Source organism: Canis aureus, chromosome 9, assembly GCF_053574225.1.
Source record: "Canis aureus isolate CA01 chromosome 9, VMU_Caureus_v.1.0, whole genome shotgun sequence".
In the NCBI taxonomy this organism is placed as follows: Eukaryota; Metazoa; Chordata; class Mammalia; order Carnivora; family Canidae; genus Canis; species Canis aureus.
In genome coordinates, this window is record NC_135619.1 from 38,750,428 (window position 1) to 38,760,743 (window position 10,316).

Here is a 10,316-nt window from a genome sequence, read left to right on the forward strand (position 1 = left end):
TATAGATGATAAAATTTCTTACTCCCTTAAAGAACTGAGACTAGGAATTAGGAGTGGTCTGGAACGTAACTCATTTAGTGTCCCAGGAGTAGTGCTCACTTCATAGTGGGGTGTGTGTGTGTGTCTGAGTATATGTGTTTTGATGCTTTTGCTAATTCTGAAATTTTGTTGTATTACCTGTGTTCATGTCTGAAAGTGTGACTCATTTTATAGGCTTGCATAATTGAATTAGAGGGATTTTAAAGTACACTCAATTGGTAATGTAAGTGAAGTTGTAAGAACTGCAAAAGTTTACTTTCATTATAAAATGTGGAATGAAAGCACAGTTAAGCACAGTTAAGTAGTGAGTCTTCAAAGTAAGTTTGAGGCAAATAAGAATGTATTTGGCTTACGTGTAACTAGTATCGATCTGTTCACCTGTCAAAATGTCACTTCATATCCTGGAGTGTTGTTTTTGTTTTTTTTGTAATAATTCCTTTAAACATTGAAGGTAGGGTTTGTTTTTTGTGTTTTAAGTACAAATTGTTTATTTCAATTACTCTTTTACTTTTAAGTGATTACTTACCAAGATACTAGTATTGGGGCTCTCTTTCCTTGTTATCAATTGCTTCGACTGAAATTCCCATCAAATCACAGAAATTTTTATTCTAGTTGAAAAATATATTCTTAAATGAACTACCCTATAAAAACTTAGTTTGTATGCCGTCAATAGGATTTTGTTTACTTGTCACAAAACCAATCACTTACCAGAGACAGGTAAATGATTTGTGCTCTGCTGCCTGTTGTCTAAATGAGATTCATATTAATTTCTCTGATACCTTATATAAGGTGATACAGAGTACCTAGAAAGCTTTTTATAGGATTGAGTTTTGTGGTAATAGTTGTACCATTACCTAGATAGTAGATGAGCTAAACATACTGCATATGTGTTCCTCCTTTGCTTATAGTTTGGATATGGGCTTGGGTCTCCAAACCAAAGCATTTTCTCCATGGCTTTCCTTATAGGTACACAAGAGGTTTTCCAGATATTAATTAGAACCAGTGAAATTTCTTTTTATTTTTAAAGATTTTGATTTTTAGAGAGTGAGTGAGAGTGAGCAGGGGAAGGAGCAGAGAGAAAGAGAGAGACAAGCAGACTACATGCTGAGCACAGAGCCCAATGCAGGGCTTCATTTCCCACGACCCTGAGATCATGACCTGAGCCGAAATCAAAGAGAGATGATTAACCAACTGAGCCACCCAGGTGCCCCTCTAATTGAAATTTCTAATTTCAAATTTCTAATTTGACCACTTTTGATCTACAAAAATGGCAGTTTTTATGTGGTTCAATTTCATAGCTTCTGAAGTCAGTTGTTCCTGAATGATCAGATTGCAATTCAGTACTTTTCTCGTTATTTCAATTGAATCCTGTCTCCTGGGACGCCTGGGTGGCTCAGTGGTTGAGTGTCTGCCTTTGGCTCAGCACTTGATCCTGGAGTCCCGGGGAGTCCCGCCTTGGGCTCCCTACATGAAGTCTGCTGCTCCCTCTGCCTGTGTCTCTACCTCTCTCTGTGTGTCTCATGAATAAATAAATAAAATCTTGAAGAAAAAAAAAAAAAGACTCTGTCTCCTTAGAATTGACTCTTAGAACTGGGTGACTTTTTTTTTTAATGTTTTTTTTTCTTTTTAAGATTTTATTTATTCATTCATGAGAGACCCAGAGAGAGAGGCAGAGACATAAGCCAAGGGAGAAGCAGGCTCCATGCAGGGAGCCACACCCTGGGCCAAAGGCAGGCGCTAAGCCCCTGAGCCACCTAGGGAGCCTCGAACTGGGTGACCGGTTTAAAGAAAAAACATACATATATAAAGCTTGCATATATAAAGTTTGATATAGACAAAAACCAACTTTATGATTCCTACTTTGAAATTAAATCTAAAGATGTTTTTATTTTAAATTATTTTTTTGTCATTTCAGCTTTACATAGAGCCCCCCCGCCCCCCCGCCCTCCGATGCTCTAATATTAAATAAACTTGCTTGGACATGATCTGAGAAATGTTATTCTAGCAGTTGACTCGGAAAGAAAATAATACTGAATTAAATGTTAATGCTGGATTATAGCATAAAGATAGATAGGAAAACGATTTTCAGGTTTTCCTTTGGATTACATAAAATTGAGGTAATTGGAGAGTTCCTTTCAAACAGTAAAGGTGTTGAGATTTATGGATCCACCTCAGTCTGAGACATCACTGAAATCTCTGAAAATTATTCTTTTAAGTGTAGTTTTAAAAGAAGAGGTGAATGAGGGCTCTAAGTGACAGTCAAACTCTGACTTAGATTGTAGCAATTCTGTGTACTTCCTAAAGATCCTTTTTGTATTATATTTTGCTATTGTGTTTGTTTTGCTATCAACTGACTAAAATTGTTTGGTATTGAAAAAGGGTTTGCTAGAAGAGTTTGTGACTATTCTGGGTCAAATGGGTTATATGTGTACCTCACATTAGCATACTGAAATCATCCCAAGGATTGTCTCTTAAATTTTCAGTTTAATAATCTTCAGTGTGTATTCGATTCTATTTAATGAAGAAAACAAAGATTCACTATGTATCATTATAACAGCAGGGTCATTCTCAAGTTATTTTAGCCATTGATCTTTTCACTGCTTGATAACAAAGTTTTTTTTTTCTTAACTAAAGGTCTCCAGAACATTCCTAACAAAACAACTATAGTGACTTGATGTAGAAAAGCACATGGGAAGTGACTTTTTAACCTGTCATTAAGCAAATAAAAGTCTTTATGTAGCTGGCGTAAATTCAACTTTTATAACTGTCCACTTTTCTTGATGTGTTTTGACAGACTTTGCTGCAATGATCCTTAATAAGATGAAAAGACCGAAGTCTTAGCATTTACTAAGGGCAGCAAAACTGCTAATGTGCCTGGATCTCAGAAAGGAAGCCTGCTTGGTGTCCTTCTTCCTTAGTATTTACTTTTATGTCTAAAATCAGAATGCTTGCCTTGTGTTTTTTTTTCCTTTGGTTTTGTTTTAAATATGTTAAGTTGCTAGACTATGTTCGCTTTAGGACTTCATGTAAATTTGTTTTTTTTAGAAAAGTCTGAGGGTGTTGAATTCTGCATCCTCACATATCCTAAGGGTTTGCATTATGCTCTGTCCTGATTTCTACAATATATGTAGGTTGGACTGTTTGATGACAATATGGTTATAAGGGTGTTATATATGCATATATAAATGCCCTTGTTCAAGGTCAACTCAGAGCATGTCACTAGTGTTACTGGTTCAACTTGACCTTCAGAGAGGTTGGCTGCTTCACAACCAGATGGATTTGGCATCTGACAGAACTACAGTGTCAGTAAAAGCTTCATCTCAGGAGGGCTCCAAGAAGGAAACTTCCTGGAGGGCAAGTCTCCATGATTTGAGATGATGCAGTAGCAGTTCTTGAAGATCATGTAGTTGGTTCTCTAAATCTGTTGGAACTGTTTTGATATTTTAGTTTCTTGGGCTGAAAAGCAAACTTTTTTGGTCAAAAATCAGGTATAAAAATTTGAATGCTTTATGTGAGAATCATTGTACTTTTTAATCTTAGAATCTATGATTTTCTTAGACTTTAACTTGGAGTCATTTAATGAAATTGGCAGTATTCTTTTTGGCAAGAGAGGAAGAGGAAGAGGGAGTGTGGAGGCAGGGAAGAAAAGGGCAAGAAGAAGGGGTTCTAAAGTGTTTTCAGGTTTTCTTAAGATAATTCTACTTTTCTGAGACTAAAAACAATGAATCAACCTAGGCTCCACAGATGACCCTTACTTTTTTATAGCTGTCAGGATCAGGCATCACTGGTTGGCAGAAGAGTCTCTGTCCTCCCTCTAGTGTGTCCTCTCAGAAGCCCTGGATGAGGGGAGGGAGGGGAGGACCCAGCGTCAGCCATCAACTTGTAGGTGTGATTAGGAAAACAATAAAAATGAAGTTTAAAATAAGGATTGCAGGTTTCCCTTCCATTAATTGGTCCCCTGGCTTCTCTGAAATGGTGGTTCTCAACTTGCCTGCAAGATAGAATGACCTAGAAAACTAAAAAGTCTGTCATCAGTCAAGGTGCACTTGGAAGGTTACATACACCCACACCCACACACACCATCACATCCGCAGTGAGCACCTGCATTCTCCCTTGCCCAGCAGATCCTGTGTTGGAATTCCTGAGCTGGCTCCCGTTTCCCTCAGTGATAGCCCACGTCCTTAACAGTGGCCCCCAAACCCCCCTCTATGAAGTGCTCCCCGAGACCTCTCAGACTCACCTCCCTTGCTTTGCTTCAGCCACTCTGGTCCCCAGAATCCTAAAGTCTAAATGGGAACTTGCTTTCCTGTTCCCTCTACTTGGATGGTTTCATTGGCCCAAGCAAGTCACATCTAACTTCAGGAGACCTGAAAGGAACAAATCAGAGTATTTGTGAGTAAGCCCAGTAAGTGCGATGGATGCACGGTATCCATTCGGCTAAATAAGCCTGTGCATGTGTATGTGCCTGCAGGAAATGAGACTGGTGTATACGCGACCAATCGGGACGACCTCCTGACCTCCTGTTGTAAGTGCTCGTGATTCCTGGAGGTCGGCGTTCCTGCATCTTTGGGGGTGAAGCGGCGCACCTGGCCTTAAGGGTGAGGCTAGGTTTGCACGGACAGAGCTGAACAGGATGTTTTCCAAGTAAAGGAACCCCCGGAGCCGAGCAGTGCAAAGTCAGGCAGCCGGGGCGGTGAGAAGGCGGGTGAGCAGGGGCGGCTCCCGGGAGCGGCTTTCAGAGCTTTCCGCGGGGTCTGTGGCCCCAAGACGCCGCTGCTGCCTTCGGACAGACGCGCTTTGCGCTCCCGCCCCCGCGGTTCAGCGACGCGCGCGCCCTCCGCCTGCGCTGCCCCAAACCGAAGTCCCTCAGCCCTTGTGGCCGGCGGCCCGCTCAGAAAGTCCATCTGTTATGTCCTCCACCCGGGGAGCGTTCTGGAGCCTCTGGAAGAGATGCGGGCTGTAGAAGAGCCTCGGCAGTGACGCGCAGAGCGGGGACGCCTGAAGCCGGCCCCAGCCCCCCCCCAGGCCTGCAGGCGCCCGGGCGCGGTCTCACCCGACGGTGCGCTCGAGGCAGGCGCGGGCGCAGGGGGCCGACCCGACCGCAGGGCCTGCCGCTCCCGGTGGCCCGTGGGCTCGGCTGCGGGCTGCTGCCTCCGCCACCCGCATCCAGAACCGAGGGTCGCCACGAGCAGGGAAGCCCTGGGTGGTTTGTCACTTCTCAAGGGCCAACAATGGACAACATATGTCATCATTTAAAAAACGCTCTATAAAACAGCTTCCAATTTATCAGCAACTTATTTCTAACGTGACTACCCTAAGACGTACAGTTTCCTGTGCATGTTTTTAAGCTGCTTTGACAGCTATTGCCCAAGTCCATCCGCTGTGACTATGACAATGTGACTATGACAATGACAAACATTGCAAGAGGCTTTTTTTTTTTTTTTTTTTAAATCAGAAAGCTGCCCTCCTCCCACTATGCACTTCCTTCCATTCTAAAACAGCAACCTGTACCAGTAGCGGCTAAGACAGGCAGTGAAACAATCATATGCTTTTCTTCTTAGTAAATGTGATTTTTTTTTTAAAGATTTTATTTATTCATGAGAGACACAGAGAGAGGGAGAGGCAGAGACACAGGCAGAGGGAGAAACAGGCTCCTCATGGGGAGCCCGATGGAGGACTTGATCCCAGGACCCCGGGATCACTTTGGAGGAGAGATGCTCTGAATAGAAGTGGTGCACAAAAAACAAAAGCAAAACCCAACAGTGTGGGTTCTGAATGCTTTGCTGGCTGTTTCATGGTCCTGTGGCCCTGGCTGTCCTGCCCCCGGTTGCTGGGTACAGTTAGTAACCAGTGTTAAATAAAGAAGCCAGGCCCTCCTAACCCTGAAATATGCCAAAGCTGTCCCTGTCAGAGGCCGTGGCTGCCATCCTCACCCGCAGCTGGGGTTTCTGCCTCTGGGACGCAGCAGGCAGTTCACGCCCACCGTGCACTGGGGGCCAGCAGACACTTGGGCCCTCGGTCTTATCTTCTGCAGATAATGTACATCTTAGGGTAGTCAGGCGCTCCTGGGAGGAGCACCAAAGTGCACTTGAGGTTTGCCACAGAGCCTGTGTTTTAAATGAGACTCACTTAAACCTCGAGTTCAATGACAATCTTGCCAATCCTTTTCTTGTGATTCAGGGAAGAGACAAATCAAATAGAAATTCTAGTGTAAATGAATTATGGTATAAACAGGAATATTAATAATTGAAATGTACTAGACTTACCTCCAACCATGTTTTACAACAACCTGTAAAAAAAAAAATCCTCAAGCCTGGGATAAAACAGTATTTTTTTCGAGTATCTTTGATCATTAGCCACCCAAATTAACTTCTCAGGGAAGATCTCACCAGCCTTATTATCTTGATAATTTCTTTATGACAACATGTACATAACAAAATTACCACTGTCAGCTTACATTTCAGTGGCATTAGGTACATTCACAGTGTTGTTTACCCACCATCCACCTTCAGAGCACTTTCATCACCCCAAACAGAACCCCTGTATCCATTAAGCAATAACTCCCCATTTTCCCTCCCCTCAGCCCTTAGCAACCTCTATTCTACTTTCTTATCTCTAGAAATTCCCCTAGCCTAGATATTTTATATATGTGAAATCCCACACTATTTGTCTGTGTCTGGCTTATTTCACTTAGCACCATGTCTTCATGTTTCATCTATGTTCTAATATGTGCCAGAATTTCATTCCTTTTTATGGCAATGCGCACACCGCAGTTTGTTTGCCCATTTGCCCACTGATTGACAGGTTTGTTTGTTTTTAACCTTTTGGCTCTTGTGAGTACTGCTGCCATGAGTATAGATGTACAAGTTTGAGCTCCCGCTTTCAGCTCTTTCAGGTATACATCTAGAAGTAGAATTGCTGGGTCATTTTGTAACTCGGTGTCCAACTTACTTAGGAGCTGCTGTTTTCCACAGCAGCTGCACTATGTTACATTCCCACCAGCAATGTTTTTTTTTTTTTTTTTTTTTTAAAGATTTTATTTATTCATGAGAGACACAGAGATCCCACCAGCCATGACTGGGGGCTCCGCTCTCCACATCCTCACCAATGCTTTTCTGTTTGACTAATAGTGGTCCTAATGGATATGCACTGGTGTGGATTTGCATTTCCCTGATGACTAGTGATGTTGAGCATCTTCTTATGTGCTTACTGGCTACCTGTGTATCTTTTTTGGAGAAATGCCTAGTTTAACCTTGGCCCATTGTTTAACTGTGTCGTTCAGGCTTTTTGGTGTGTTGAGTTATAGGAATTCTTTATATATTCTGGGTATTAATTTCTTATCAGATAGATGATTTGCAAATATCTCCTTCCATTCTGTGAGCTGTCTTTCTACTATGTTGATAGTGTCTTTTGATGCACAGAAGTTTTTAATCTTGTTGAGGCCTGATTTATTTTTTCTTCTGTGCTTTTGGTGTCATACTGAAGAAATCATTGCCTAACCCAAAGTCATGAAGATTTTCAACTGTGTTTTATTCTAAGGACTAGTTCTTAAATTTAGAACTAGCTAGTTCTTAAATTTAGGTCTTTGATCCATTTTTTGGCATAAAGTAAGGGTCCAACTTCATTCTTTTGCATATGGATATCCAGTTTTCCCAGCACCATTACTCAGCCATCAACAAGAATGAAATCTTGCTATTTGCAATGATATGGATGGAACTAGAGGGTACTACGCTAAGCAAAATAAGTCAGAGAAAGATAAATACCATATGATCTCACTCATATGTGGAATTTAAGGGAAAAAAACAGATAAACATAAGGGAAGTGAAGGAAAAAAGAAAAGATAAAAACAAAGAGGGAGGCAAACCTTAAGTGATGAACTCTAGGAAACTGAGGGTCACTGGAGGGGAGGCAGATGGGGAGACAGGGTAACTGGGTGATGGGCATTAGGGGGGCACTTGATGGAATGAGCACTGGGTGTTATAGGCAAGTGATGACTCACTGAATTCTACCCCTAAATTAATAATACAGTGTATGTTAGGTAAATTGTATTTAAATAAGAACTTTTTAAAAATTAACTCTTTATGATGATGGATTTCTCTTCCTGTCTCACCTGTCATGGGGCACAGGCTGGAGAAAGCTTGCAAACTGCTTCTTCCCCTTGGCTGGTGAGGATCAACTCCTGATTCCTACACTAAAAACTGCACTTATGCTCCCCTTTTAAAATTCCCCGATTAGCAGAGACAAATGGATCTGTGGTTCTTGCTACTAGCAATTAGCCTTTAAAGGCCTCTCTTCTCCATGAGGCTAGTAGGGGGCTCTGAGACTTGTTGACAGTGTATGATAAACACCTACCACAGTGCCCATCACACAGTGAATGGATCAGTCTTTCCAGGCCATAGATCCTGACTCTAGGTAATTTAAACAAAAAGGGAACTTTATAACAAGGCTCTTAGCAGCTCACAGACTTACAAGAAGGCTAGAATATCAGGCTTGGAAATGGGTGGAAACCAAGGTAATTAGAGGAAAAATCTATCCTCTTCGCTTCATAGTAAGACAGATGCCAAATTTCAGTGATGCACCAAGACCATACATAAGGCTGGATAAGAGAGCCCCTAAAGGAAATCAGCACCCAGGATCGGGGGGTGAATACCAGGCAATAACTAATGGCAACTGTCTGCCATAAATCACCTTGCTGGTCTCCCAATATCTCCATCCACATCCTTTTCACTCATATGCTTCCCCAAATGCTCCCAACCTCACCTAATGCAATTTTCAAAAATGCATTAGCCCTTCCCCAGAGGGAGACCATACCAAGTGTCATCAGCTACTGCTCCAAGTCCCGGAAATCTCTGTGATGTCTGCTCTTTAGTTTTTGCCTTCAGTAGCTGAAGCACTAAATGGTGAACTTAACCAACAACTGGCAAGAGTGTTGGGGCAAATGATGGCAGGAAGATGGCAAATCATCTAAAACATTTAGATAAATTCACGCCACTATTTGTTGTAGCAGCAATGCTGTTTTCTGAACCATCTGAGAATGAGCTGGAAACACTGCTTCTTTCCCTCTGAATACTTGGGTGTGTTTCCTGAGAACAAGGATGTTTTCTTACAGAAGCACAGCCCAATTTCTCACCATCAGGTAATATCACATTCATGAGATAGAGTTACCTAACCCACAGTCCATATTCCAATTTCATCACTTACATCAAAATATGTCTCTGGCGATTTTTGCCATGCCAGGGTTCAGCGCGGGATGGCGTAGGGCAAGCAGCTGTCTTGTTCCTTCTGTCTCCTCACTGCAGAACAGCTCCTCAGCCTGCCTTGGTCGTTAACGACTTTGCCACTTTTGAGGAATAGAAGCCAACTGAGATTATCCCTCAACTGGGGTTTTTCCAGTGTTTTCTCATTACTATTTCAGATGATGCAGTGTGGACAGCACCAGCGCAAAACCGATGCACCGCATTGGGAGGTGCCTATTATCTATTTGTCCCATTCTCGGTGATGTTATCTTTGATCAATGAAGGTGGTCCCTGCTGACTTTCTCCACTGTGAAGTCATTGTTTTTCCCTTTGTAATTAATGTGCAATTTGTGGGGAGATTATTTGAGGCTGTGTAAATAGACTTTCCTCATCTCTCACCCACCAGTTTTAGCATCAACTGATTTTATAACTCCAAACTCTCTACATTCTGAGGAATGGCTTTCCCTTTTCTTTCCAATTTTTCGCTTTTTAAAAATTAATACATGTACCCAGCATATTCTCACACCATCCTTGATTTCCTTATCCTGAGCTTCAACCCACTGTTGATCCCTGCTCCAGTCCTGAGCTTGGTCTTCGACTCACTGCCATCCAGTCCTGACTCCTGCTGCATCTCTGAGCTTCCCCCAAGTCTGGACCTTCCCACTCACCCTACCCTACGTTTGATCTTGAGTCTGGATAATGTGCCCTGGAGAGTAGACTGGACATTGATAATGTGCTGTTAAAAGCATTTACCTCAGAGAGCATATTATGTCAATCTTCACTTCCTTTTAAGTATTTTATTCCCTCTCTTACATCTTATAGATTTCTACTATTTTCCATCAATCCTGCATGTTTTAGACATACTTTCAATGCTAATCTTTGTCTCATTGGTTTTTCCAAAAGTCAAAACTAAGATTTTTCTTCTCAAAACATGAGTCCTGGTTTGACTATTTATGCCTTGTCCTCAAAGGTAGTTTTCAAAACTATACCAATGACTTTAAGAGAAAGATCAGGGGGGATCCCTGGGTGGCGCAGCAGTTT

General features: G+C 42.1%; 1 long non-coding RNA gene across 2 annotated transcripts in view; it reads right to left on the reverse strand.

Moving 5' to 3' along the window:
- Positions 1 to 5,089, reverse strand: part of LOC144320680 (uncharacterized) — a 53,260-nt gene extending 48,171 nt beyond the window's left edge. For both annotated transcript variants that reach the window (XR_013386293.1, XR_013386292.1), the window contains exons 1-3: positions 4,557 to 5,089; positions 4,280 to 4,406; positions 3,795 to 3,875 (exon numbers count right to left, since the gene is read on the reverse strand). This is a non-coding gene — a long non-coding RNA (uncharacterized LOC144320680). The remainder of the gene's footprint in view (positions 1 to 3,794; positions 3,876 to 4,279; positions 4,407 to 4,556) is intronic.
- Between the last annotated feature and the right edge of the window lie 5,227 nt (positions 5,090 to 10,316).